At 34.7% G+C, this 13,811-nt stretch overlaps 1 pseudogene; it reads left to right on the top strand.

Moving 5' to 3' along the window:
• The first annotated feature begins 5,885 nt into the window (after window positions 1-5,885).
• Window positions 5,886-7,119, top strand: LOC149231936 (SUN domain-containing protein 3 pseudogene; annotated as a pseudogene).
• Window positions 7,120-13,811: the final 6,692 nt, after the last annotated feature.

The raw sequence follows: 13,811 nt of genomic DNA, 5'->3' as shown, positions 1-13,811 counted from the left end.
AAAATATATTTTTTCGTGCTTTGAGCATTAACCCATCCTAGAGTTCTATACGCGTTCAGGGTCAAGTGAAAACCGCAAATTACGTGAATTTTTGAAACGTTACAGGATTAACGCGCTTTTGCCTATTGTAAACTCACAGAAACGTGTTACAGATAACATAGTTTCAAAATTCAAAGTCAAACGTTTCGAAGATTTATATGCTTGGGAAGTCTTTGAAGTCTTTTATTAAAAGAGTGCATATTAAAAAAACAAAGGTTTTTTCATTAAAAGATTTTATTAAGGATTTGGACCCACGTAAATTTGTTTTTAATTCGTTGGTGATTTTATAAAGGTGTTTTGTTTTTACATATAAAGATATTTTAATGATTATTTTTATATATAAAACATAATTAAGAGATTTTTTTGAAAAAGTTTGTTTGTTTGTTTGTTTGTTTATTTGTTTGTTTTCTTTTTTTTATAAAATAAAAAATTTAGGGTTTTTACTGAAAGGGTATTTTTTTTGAAAAAGAGTTTTACAAAGGAGAAATTTACAGTTTTTTCAAAAAAGTATTTTTGGAGGAAGATGGCTTTCTCAAATTTCTAGCCCCAGTTCTCACCATTTACAGGGAAAGAGTATAATGTGTGGGCCATTAAGATGGCGACCATGTTGCAGGTGCATGATGTCTAGGATTATGTCCAGTTTGGGTTTTCGGAACCTAAAGATGAAGCAGAAGAACAAGCTCTCAGTAATATAGAGAAAGAACAGTGGAAGAAAGACAAGAAGAAGAATGCACAAGCGATTCAGCTTATTCAGCAGGGAGTGAACCGAGCAATGTTCCAGAAGATTATGATCACATTTTCAGCAAAAGTAGCACGAGATACTTTGGCGACAAACTATACAGGTATGACCAAAGTCAATATTGTTAAGTTGCAGAATACTAGGAGAGGTTTTGAAAGTTTACAGATGAAGGAGATAGAGGACATCGATTCTTTCATGAATCGGGTCATAACTATCGTAAATCAGTTAAAGATTTATGGTGAAGAGATTAAAGATCAAACAGTGGTTGAGAAGATCCTCAGATCTTTTTCTACCAAATTTGATGTTGTGGTAACAACCATAGAAGAAGCCAAAGATTTGGCATCATTGACAGTTGATGAGTTGATGGGATCACTTCTATCGCATGAGGCAAGGATAGACAGAAATAAGGATTCCACTTTAGAGACTGCTTTCAAAAGTCAGGTTTCTATTTCAAGAGACAAAGGTCGAGGCAGAATTAGAATGAGAGGCAAAGGATGGAGTGGAAGATATGGTGGTCAGAGAGATGGTCGAGAAGAGCATGAATATGAAAGTGGAAGAAACTACAGAAGCTTCAACAATAATCAAAGAGTTGACAAATCAAAGGTGAGATGTTATTATTGCAATAAATTTGGTCACTATGCTCGTGATTGCAGGAAGAAAATAGCTGATCAAGGGAACCAAAGAGCTAATGTCACTACAGAGAGTACTAACTCCATGTTCCTAGCTTGCCATACCATGCATGAACCTTCTGCTAGTCTGTGGTTGTTAGAAAGTGGTTGTAGTAACCACATGACAGGCAATGAGGATTTGGTTGCAAATTTCGATCAATCTGTGAAAACAACGGTAAAGTTGGGGACTGAAAAAACTATGGAAGTAGATGGCAAAGGATTGGTCAACATTTTGACCAAGCAGGGGGAGCCAAAGACAATCTAAGAGGTATATTATGTTCCTAGTCTCAAACATAATTTGTTAAGTGTTGGTCAATTAACACACAAAGGATACAAGGTTATCTTTAAAGGTTAAGAATGTGTTATATATGACAAGCCCCTAAGAAAGCAGCTTATAGCAAAGGTGCAGATGACGAGGAATAGTCTCTTTCCTCTAATTATGAATTACAGTGGTCAGGTGAGTTCTTCTACAATTGCATGTTCTAATGATTATTGGTTATGACACTTTCGATTTGGACACTTGCACTTTTCTGGTTTAAGATTGTTGCAGCAGAAACAGATGGTCAGAGGATTACCTCCCATTAATGAACTTGCTAGTACTTGTGGGTGTTGCATCTTGGGAAAGCAACACCGTGAAAGTTTTCCAAAGGGAGTTGCATACAAATCAAAGCAACCTCTTGAGCTAGTGCATATAGACTTGTGTGGTCCTATGAGGAAACAGTTGATCAATGGAAGTTGTTACTTCCTTACTTTCATTGATGACTATAGCAAAAAACCTTGGGTTTACTTCTTGAAGAAGAAGTCCAAAACTTTTGCAAAGTTCAAAGAATTCAAAGCCTTAGCAGAGAACCAAAGTGATTGACGGATCAAGGTATTGAGGTCAGATCGTGGTGGATAATATGACTCAAAGGCATTCCATGATTATAGTAAACAACATGGAATCAAAAGATAGTTTACAACCAGGTACACACTGTAGGAGAATGGTGCAGCAGAGAGAAAGAACAGGACAATTATGAACATGGTAAGAAGCATGTTGAAAGGCAGAAATTTGACTAATGAGTATTGGGCAGAAGCAGTTGCATGTGCTATTTATGTGATCAACAGATCTCCTACAAGGATTCTCATGAATAGAGTACCAGAACAAGCATGGTCATGTATGTATTGCAACGTATCTCATCTCAGAGTATTTGGATGTGTAGCTTATGCACATGTGCCTAATGAGCGAAGAGGCAAATTGGATGATAAAAGTGAAAAATTCATATTCACTGCTTATAGTGAGCAATGAAAGCTTACAAATTGTATAACCCTATCACAAAGAAGACCATAATTAGCAGAGATGTTGTGTTCAAAGAACAAGAGTCATGGAATGGAACTGTAGACAAAACAGTTTATGCACAAGTGCCATTGATGGAAGAAGATGATGTAGTAGAAAAAGAGCAGCAAGAATCACATGTGAAGACACCAAACAGAGACACCCCAACGAGGACTCCAAGATTTTCAGAGCAACATTGATCTTCAAGCATATCAACAGATCGAGATTCTCCCAACAGTCAATTAGGTGATGAATCAAGCAATGGTAAGAGAAGGATGAGAAGCTTGAAAGATATTTATGATGATTTGGATGTTAGTTCAAATTTTGCATTGTTGTCATTCCAACCTTCTTCATTTGAAGAAGCAATCAGAGATGAAAATTGGGTGCAAGCCATGGATGAAGAAATTGAAACTATTGAAAAGAATGATACATGGGATTTGGTTGATTTGCCAAAGGAAAAAAATCTCATTGGTGTGAAGTGGGTGTATAAGACAAAGTTGAATGAGAAAGGTGAAATTGACATATTTAAAGCTATACTTGTAGCAAAAGGATTCTTGCAGCAACCGGGAATAGGTTTTGGAGAAACGTTTGCTTCGGTAGCCAGATTTGATACTGTAAGAGCAGTTCTAGCCACAACAGCTCAGAACAAGTGGAAAGTATACCAGATGGATGTGAAATCAGCCTTCTTGAATGGAATTCTAGAAGAAGAAATTTATGTGCAGCAACCTCAAGGATATGAAGTTGAGATTAATGAAGAGAAATTTTACAGGTTGAAGAAATCGCTCTATGGATTGAAGCAAGCACCTAGAGTTTGGTATAGCAGAATCGATAGCTACATGTTTAAGAATGGATTTTGCAGAAGAAATATTGAACCTACCTTACACACAAAGCTAAATGAGCATGGACATATTTTAATTGTTTTCTTATATGTTGATGACATGATTTTTACAGGTGATTTTGAGATAAATGAATTTAAAGTAGCCATGATGAAAGAATTTGAGATGACAGATCTTGGTCTCGTGAAATATGTTCTTGGAGTAGAAGTTGAGCAATTTGAAAAAGGAATTTTTATTTGTCAAAATAAATATGCCACATATTATTGAAAATATTCAAGATGGAAAATTGCAAACTTGTCCCTACACCAGTTGCAACAGGTACAAAGTTAAGCAAGGATGATGTAGGATCATATGACAATCCAACTCTATTCAAAAGATTGGTTGGTAGCCTCATGTATCTCACAATTACAAGACTGGATATCATGCAAAAAGTGAGTTTGATTTCCAGATTTATGGAGACTCCAAAATACACACATTGGAGTGCAAGAAAAAGAATTCTGAGATAGATAGTAGGAACTAGAGATTGTGGCATAATGTATGCAAGCACAGAAAAAAGGATTTGATTGGATACATAGATAGTGATTTTGTAGGCAGTTTGGATGATAGGAAGACCACTTCTGGTTTTGTGTTCCATCTTGGTTCAGGTGTGATTTCATGGGCATCTAAGAAGTAGCCCATTGTGACACTTTCGTTAGTAGAAGAAGAATATGTAGCATCAACATCAGCAACATGCCAAGTAGTGTGGTTAAGAAGAGTATTTTATGGACTCAAGCAAAAACAACAAAGATTAACAGTGATATATTGTGACAACACCTCAACGATTGCACTATCAAAGAATAATGTGTTTCATCAGAAGAGCAAGCATATTGATACTAGATATCACTTTATTAGAGAACTTGTGAGAAATGGAGAAGTTCACTTGAAGCCTTGTAAATCTGGTGATCAATTTGCTGATATATTTACTAAGTCATTAGCATAATATGGGTTTGAGTTTTATAGAAGAAACTTGGGTGTTGTAAGCCTAGCCGAGACATAGACCAGTAGACATGCTTGAGTTGTCATGAGTCATGTTTTAGTTTAGTAGTCGTAATTAATGGGGAGTGTTAAAATAAGATAATTACACCTGAATGTGGAGTTGGCTAAACATAGAGAGTCAGTTAATTGATTGATTGAGCGGTTGAGTGTTTGAGTGTTAAGTCAAGTCGAGTTAAGTGATAGATGACTTTTAGTGTATGGTTGCATGTCAAGGCGAGTAGATAGTTGGAAAAGGATAAATACCCTTCATCGGGTTCATTGTAAGCATCATGTTTTATGTGATCAATAGAAGAGCAGTAGCTCGATGTTAGCCTCTCTCATAAAACAATAATAAATCCAAAAATAAATAAATAAATTAAATATTCCAAGTTAGGAATTTGTGCCTAACTCTTGGGTTGTTCCTCTAAGATAGGAGTTAGTTTAGGTAACTCCTATATTGGTGTATGTCTGGTGAGAAATTATCTCGACCAAAGGAGAAATTATCTCAACCAAAAGTGTCTAAGATAGCACGCACTATCTTGAGAACACTATCTCTCATCTATTTATTTGTAACACTATATTCAATTATTTTAATATATGAATGAGAGATAATACATGAGGAAGCATGAAGCTTCAGCCTTTTTCCGCCAATATTTTGTGTCTGATTTTTATGTGTGTTTTTCTGTAATCTGTTGGAGTTTATTTCATTTTTCAATATGTGGTATCAGAGCTATATGAGCCTGTGAGGGAAATATGAGAATAATATGACCGTGCCAGCGATTGAGTGTGGTTGCTGATTAACTGTGGCAGAATTTTTGAAGATTTTATCCTTTGCTCATTCCACTAGACATACCTTGTGTGGAAAGGATAGACTGAACTTAAGAACCGTTGCCTCCCATCGGCGAAGTGCCTAAAGAGGTCGATCTGCAGAGAACCTGATCATTTTGATACAATGGAATCTTATTGACTGTCGAAGAGGAACATATGTTTTGGGCGACTCTTCGCCACATCCTTACCGAATTGGAGCTCAGGACCATAAAACCCTCGGTGGTTTAAGAAAATCAGTGTTCAGCGTTATGGAAGACCGTGGATGAGATTCATTTCAGAATATACGATCGGATACATTGATTTGAAGATCCACTCGCTTTATCCCAATCGTGAGAATCCATTGGGATCTCTGAGTCGTTCACACTATTTTTAATTTTGGAACTTGCAGTCTAGCACTACGGATCTGCCAAGTTCATCATGGTCTCTTAATGAAATATGATTGCAAAGCGATGTGCAGAGATGATAAGCGAGGCTCCGGCGAGGAATATCTGATGCCTTTCCCTGCTGGATTCTCGGCATTCTCATCCACCACGGTGTAGAAACTAAATACACAACGGATCTTGAAGATCTTAAAGTCAAATTTCAGAAATGCGAATCTCCTTCCCCGGGACCAGTCAAGCATGATCTGCTCCCTCCAGCCCAGCTTAATGTTGGAAAATGCTTATATTTCGGTATCGTACAAGCACAAAGAAGCCAGCAAAGCCAACGTGAAGCCAGCAGAAGCCAGCAACTAAGCCAACCGCGCGGAAGAGCCGTTGTATAGCCACTGTAGAGGAGCCTGCCCGAGCCTATGATGACACTGCTGTTTCTCAAATTAGTGTGACCGAAAATAAAGAAATACATCCACAAACTCATAGATCATCTCGTGTTACTCCCGTAGGTTTAAATGAGTTTAAGAAGAAAGCTAGCAATGAAAAGGATCGGCCTACCAGTAATCAATTTGGAATCATCACGCACAGGCGTGAACCTGGAGGAAGTGAATACAATTATGCTGCTGCTTCCAAGGGAGCCAAAATTCTAGCCCACAATAAAGAAGTAAAAGGTGTTCAAAATATCCTTGACAAAGACCAGGATAAGTATCTTCGGAATCCCTGCAGTGCAGAAGAAAAATTCGTTGTTATAGAGCTTTCTGAGGAAACATTGGTTGATACAGTAGCAATTGCAAATTTCGAACATTATTCATCTAAACTGAAGGATTTTGAGCTTTTTAGTAGTTTAGTTTACCCTACTGATGATTGGGTTCTTCTTGGGAATTTTACTGCTGGAAATGTTAAGCATGTCCAGAGGTTCGCTCTTCAAGAACCTAAATGGGCACGGTATTTGAAATTGCAATTCCTTAGCCACTATGGTTCTGAATTTTTTTGCACTCTAAGTACTGTGGAAGTTTATGGAGTTGATGCTATTGAGCGTATGCTTGAAGACTTGATTGCAGTTGGAGAGCATGGTTTGAGAAATACTGATTTCTCTGGTGAGCCATCACCAATCCATGCAATAGGAGCAGTTCCTTTGCCAGATGAAAAGGGCTCAAATAGCATTGATGAGATTCATATGCTTTTTGATGGTTTAGAAGAAAAAGAAACAGACCTCAAGTTAAGAGAAGATGCTTCTAAAGCGAGTTCCAGCTCCGAGGATCAACGTTTGCCAGAAAATTGTCTAAGAACCAACGTTTTCCAGGCAAGTTGAATTAATTTACTTCTCCAAAAAACCATTTTCATAAAGCTATGGCTTTATAATATAAATATTGAGACGTGCCAATCATTTTTTTTTGAAAATGATTTCAAGGAAAAATTACATGGATAAATGTAAAGTTTAAACGAATACAACCGTAATTCACTTTTGATAAAGTGACTCTAAAAAAAAAAAAAAAAAAAATTCATTAAATTGTTTTTTTTTAAGGAGTATATTTTGTAATATTTTGGAGAGATAAGTTAGTTTTCTGGAGCGATAAGGATTATTGGTTTAAGTGAGATTCTTTTATAAAGTAAGGGATTATTTCCTTGTAATGGAGTGATAAGGATTGAGTTTTCTTTCTCTGTAAGTTTGAAGTGATCGGTTTTTCAAAAGAAAGCTCATTGTTGTAGGAGGTTGAGTCAGTTTTTTGAACGCATTTGCTTCCAAAATTTGTGAGCATCAGATTCTCACTATTTGAGAAAGCTTCAGTGGCAATGTTGTAAAAGATGAAAGATTGATGACCTTATTACTTAATAAAGACATATTATTTGTGGTGATTGTGTCCTAGATCCGCCCGAAATTGAATAAGGGGATCTTAGGTACACGAAGAGTGTGTTGATGATGGTGCATGCTTCATGTTTTTTGCTTATGATTTGTGTCTAGTTTTGACACATAAATGATCTCATTTATCACACATAAAGTTCAATGCAAGCAAGCACAACACTTGTAACAAAATAGCTGCAAGGAAGGATAATTAAGCTCCACACATACAACAACTCATCAAAGTTTTCAACATCGGCATTCTACCTCAACAAACAAATTCATTCAATACAATCAAGTTCATGAATCTGCAAACTTCAGCATTTCAAAGCAAAGTCTACATCACTACAATTAAGTTAATGAACCTGTAAATTTCAACGTTTCAAAGCACAATCTACATCAACATTATTGAACTTGTAATCAAACTCAAATTGCATTGAATTGTAAGGGTGCATTCTCTGTTGAAGCCGACACCCAAGTCTTGAATTGAGTCAAATTGAATTCATTGTAGTGAGTCACTGGGTGCATTTTCGACAGTATTCGACACCCTTCCTTTAAGTAGAATAAAGTGAATGCATGAATTTTAACTCTAAAGCAAACAAGCAACAAGTTCACATCTCCTGCAAGCAAGTGTGAGCATTCATTCAAGCAATTTGCATCACAACATTACAAAGTTCAAACCTTCAAGCGACCCAACGTGAAGTTCATTGCAACAACCATCAAAGCAACCAAACAAGTTCAACTCTAACACCAATCAAGCAAGTTGAGATCGACATCAAGCGAGCGTGGCTATTCATTCAATTGAGCATGAAGTCATCAAGTAAGGCAAGTGAGCGTTCAAACACGATCGTCATCAAGCGAGTGTGAATTCCAGAGTCTAAGTAAGAAAGTTCGACAACTCTAGCAAGTTTTCCCAGCAAGTGTAATAAGCAACATATCAAGTGAGCCTGTCATTCAAGTAACAAAATCAAGTGAAACAATTCAAAGCACGACATCTACGACAAGAGAGCCTGATTTCAAGTGAGAAAGTTCAGATGGCACAACATAGTCAGTTGTTACACATTCTTCACAGTTTGATCATCTCCAGTGATGAAGACATGGTGCACATCAGCAAAGAAACTCTTGCTGATCTTTCACGGCATCTACAACAAACACATGAAACCATTGAGTTTCTTCAACTAGAGTCGCAACTACAAAGAGATGAGTTGCAACAAAAGAGTGCTTCTTCCAAGTCATTCAACCATAGAGATGAAGATAATGATGTTTATTCCAAATCACTCATCCAAACAACTTCAAGTGTCGAAGTTGTTCATGATCAAATTCAAATTTCTTCCAAACCCATCATCAAGCCCTGGGAAGAGATTCAAAATAACAAGAATCAACGAGGCTTAGGATATGTCTCTGATGACACTAACTTACATATCCCAGATTATTCCAAGCCAATTAAGTTTGTGAGTGCAGGATTTCTTGAACAACTCACCTCAGTAGGTTCTGAGAAAATTGCAGACAAATAGAATTGCATGCAACCTGAAGTTCATGTCCAACTGAAATGCTCTCATTGTCAAAGAGTCGGTCATATGGAAGATCAATGTTTTGATCTCCATCCGTGTTGCCATTGTGGCAAGCCCAATCATTCCTCAGAAAAATGTCGCAACCAACAAAAATCAGCCAGATTGAAGATACATTATGAATGGATTGATCCTTGGGAATGGTCATCCACAGTCAAACAATTGTCTCAGTTCTACAACCGACTACAATCACACATAGTGCAGCCAGCAGTGAATAGATGATGGTACTCTCATGCAGTTGAATGAGGGAGTACAACAGTGAAACTCTCCTACACCTGAAGGGGGGGAGTTCAAATATATTTTGGAGAAGATTGTCTCTCCTTTCAGCTGACAAAGGGGGGAAAATGTCAATGAAATTGACAAGTGGTTGTCAGACTGAAAGTCTCGACAACATCAGCGAAGCAGCCAGTGGGCATCTTCATCAGCCAATGGGCATTTTTCATCAACAGCGAACATCAGTAAATTCGCCAGTGGGCGACCAACAATAAATCAACAGTGAGCAGCTTTCATCATAGCAAAAGAAACATTGAGTTGTTTTTCAACATCATCAGCCAGTGGGCAATCATCATTAGCAAATACGCCAGTGGGCGTTCATCAAAATTGTGTCTGTGGACACCGGATGCTGTTTTCAAACAAAGGACAGTTGGATCCTTTTGCGGCTTGGCATGTGATGGAGTTGTCAAGCAACATTTAGAGATGAATCAAGCATGCAACTGATTCATGTTCTCTTCAGATTTGACTTTTTTCCAGCATCCAGTTTTGGCGGTTTTTTCAGGCAATGTTTTTGAGGATCAACATGAGAACTTGGAAGATGGTTCCTCGTTCTTATTTTGGATTTATCATTGAAGGGGGGAATGTTAGCCTCTCTCATAAAACAATAATAAATCCAAAAATAAATAAATTAATTAAATATTCCAAGTTAGGACTTTGTGCCTAACTCTTGGGTTGTTCCTCTAAGATAGGAGTTAGTTTAGGTAACTCCTATATTGGTGTGTGTCTGGTGAGAAATTATCTCGACCAAAGGAGAAATTATCTCAACCAAAAGTGTCTAAGATAGCACGCACTATCTTGAGAACACTATCTCTCATCTATTTATTTGTAACACTATATTCAATTATTTCATATATATATGAATGGGAGATAATACATGAGGAAGCATGAAGCTTCAGCCTTTTTCCGCCCATATTTTGTGTCTGATGTTTATGTGTGTTTTTCTGTAATCTGTTGGAGTTTATTTCATTTTTCAATATGTTTTATGTGTGAATTCATGCTTTGTCTCCTCTGCCTTTCCAATAGGGACGTCTATTAGAATTGTTTATACGGATTGTATTTGTGTCGGGTAATATCCAAAGTATATTCGTTGGTTATATGAAGTCTATTCGTAGTTTATTTTGGCGCAGGCTAGATATATTAGAGAAAAGAAAATCTAAAAGAACACCTACCTGAGACATTGTCTGAATGTTAATATTTTAAAAAACAAATGGAACTGTCAATATCAATGCCTTTAAATTCATCTTCTTGTGGAATGGTTGTTGTTGACTATGTCCTAACGTTTAACTTGTTTTAAATATTGTTGCCTTTTTACATGATTGCTAATGGTCTTAAAGTTATATTAAATTTCTAAATAAAATATTGTTATTTAGAAGAGTGTGATTTTTGTCATGCCAGTCTTGGAATGGTGGATGGCTTGGAAAATTGGTATTTGGTAAATATTTTGTTTTAAGAATTTAGAAATCATTCAAGTCGGTGTGCACTGTGGACTTATCAAGTTTGTACATTTAAGAAAATATGATAATCTAAGTCTTTGTTTTTTTTCTCTCACAATTTACATGACAAATCATTTGAGTGATTATGGACCTATCAAGTTTGTACATGTAAGAAAATATGATTATCAAGTAGAATGGTTTCCGCCCTAATTCTTGGAAGACAATATTGGTCTATACGAAGGCCTCATGTAAGAATGAATTATTTATACTCAAATTGTTTTCTGTTATGCAATCATTTTGAATGAAGAGGAAGATCAACTAGTTTAGTAATCGAATAAGGTTATAAGTATTCTAATTGGAAAACTGGGGTATGGAGTTGCTTTTTCTTTCGATGAGGAAGGTGAGGCTAAATGATTGTGGTTGATTTTTTTGGAAATGGAAATGTAAAAAAAGCATAATTTTTTTGTGTGGATAGTAATGAGAAACAATGTTTTGACATAGAATGAAAGAAAGAAAAAAAGGAAAAAAAATTGGATAAAGGGGATTAAACAAATGTTTCACAAAGAATTAATGAATTATTTTTTTGTTTAATCTTTTTCATTTTGCAAGTGTGTCAAGAGGTTCTTTAAACTTTGAAATGGTTTCTAGAATTATGGGGCACCCTCAAAATATGAGGCAGTGGATACATTATAGGATGGTTATATCTTTTATTGGGCTAACCTCTAATGTTCTTCATAATTATGGCTTTATAAAAATTGGGTGCTATTTAAAAGTAAAAAAGACAATCCAAGTTTGGTCACACATATGATTTCCTTGACTTTTACTAAAAGAAAGAAGGATAATGTGGTCCCTATAGCTAAGTCTCTACATGGTCCCAATTTTAAGCATAATTTACTTTTGAATTTTTTTATAGAGTATTTTGAGCTAAAAGAAAGCAGGATAATGTGGTCCCTATAGCTAAGTCTCGACATGGTACCAATTTTAAACAAAACTTATCTTGGATTTTTTTTATAGAGCATTTTGAGCTAAAATAAAGAAGGGTAATGTGATCCTTATAGGTAAGTCTCAGCATGGTCCCAATTTTAAACGTAATTTACCTTGTAGTTTTCCAATAGAGAATGTCAATGGTTCTAGGTCTTTGTGGAGTTCGTATTATGTTTCATTTAAATACACATCATTATTATTTGATAAAGCTAGCAGAAAGTTGAGAAACCTACACATCATTATTATTTGGTAAAGCTAGCATAAAGTTGAGGAACCAATACCCCAGATGAATTAGTAGCTCTTTGAAATTCCTTTTATTTTGAGAAAAATAAAAGACATTGGTCTTTAAAGGTGTTGAGGGTTCTAAAGTTATAATATATTGATTCATTGGATCACTACAGTTAAAATATTAGTCTTATTATCTTGATAGTTTCAAATATGAGAGTTGTAGAAATGAATTAGTAACTCTTTGAAATTCCTTTTATTTTGAGAAAAATAAAAGGCATTGGTCTTTAAAAGTGTTGAGCATTCTAAAGTTATAATAGATTGATTCATTGGATGACTATAGTTAAAGTATTAGTCTTATTATCTTGTTAGTTACAAATATGAGAATTGTAAGTGTCTATCTTCATTGAGCATATTTATCATGAATTTAATTATTAGATTGAAGATTGAGATGATCAAGTGTTTTTGAGATTCAATTAATTTTATTTAAAATGTTAAATCAAAAATTAATTATTACTCTATAAATTTGTATTTTAAAAAGTCTTTATAAAATGTAAGTACTTATTTTTCTAAATTTATATAACAATTTGTATGGTTTACTATTAAAATTAAAAAATATTTAGAATTCTTTTGATAATTCTTTAAACAAACCAATTTATATTTAAATAAAAAATAAAAAACAATAATAATAATAATTTATAATAATTAAAAGTCAATATATTATTAAATTTCCAATTATATATTGGAATATAATGTAAAATTTTATTTAGAAATTTAAATTAAACCATTAAAAACTAAACATCAATATATTAAAAGAGAATTATTAAGTTATATAAACCATTGAAAAGTTTTTAATAAATTTTATAAAAAAAAAATTAATAGTTTTTTAATTATATATAAAATTTGTAAAACATAAATTCATTAAACCATTAAAACTAAACATCAATATATTAAAAGAGAATTATTAAGTTATATAAACTATTGAAATTTTTTTAATAAAATTTATAAAAATAAAAAAAATATTAATAGTTTTTTAATTATATATAAAATTTATAAAACATAAATTCATATAATTGTATTTATTAAGTTCTCAATTAAAAATAAATTTTAAAATGATTATTTAATATTTAAATTTAGTCATTTATAACATTGTAATATAGTTTTAGTTTTGAAATGTAAATTAATTATGGAAAAATCAAACAAAACCTAGTGCACATTGCTCATCCTGTTACCCTTTGTTGCTTTCCTTTATTTATTGAAAATGGATGAAGGTTCAAGAGGACCCCATCTCACCCCCGCCACCCCCTCCAAATAGAGTGGAATTTAATGCCCTTGTTGTTAGAGGGCGACATTTCTAGAAGGTTAAATCCTCAAAATTTGTGAAGAAGATCAACAACATTCCAAAGGTGGCAGTTCACACCTCAATCTATATCAATGACCTTGAACCTTGCAGATAGGAGAATTATTTGTCATTTTATGGGTTTATGACCCTCTTTGAGATCCTTGCGGGCATGGATCGATGAGAACTGGATACCCAAGATTAAAAATAAGGTTTCAATGTCATTTTGTTGACAATGGAATTACATCGTCCTGTCCGAAGTAAAAGAAAATTGGGATCGCATCTTTAGGAATAACCCCTACTTCATGGGGGAGACCCTGGGTTATATCTAGATCACTGGAG

Source organism: Pinus tabuliformis, chromosome J (assembly GCF_031772625.1).
Source record: "Pinus tabuliformis cultivar Carrire ecotype Pingquan chromosome J, CPIR1, whole genome shotgun sequence".
Lineage (NCBI taxonomy): Eukaryota > Viridiplantae > Streptophyta > Pinopsida > Pinales > Pinaceae > Pinus > Pinus tabuliformis.
Note: the sequence above shows the minus strand (reverse complement) of the source record. Positions and strands in the feature narration are given on the sequence as shown.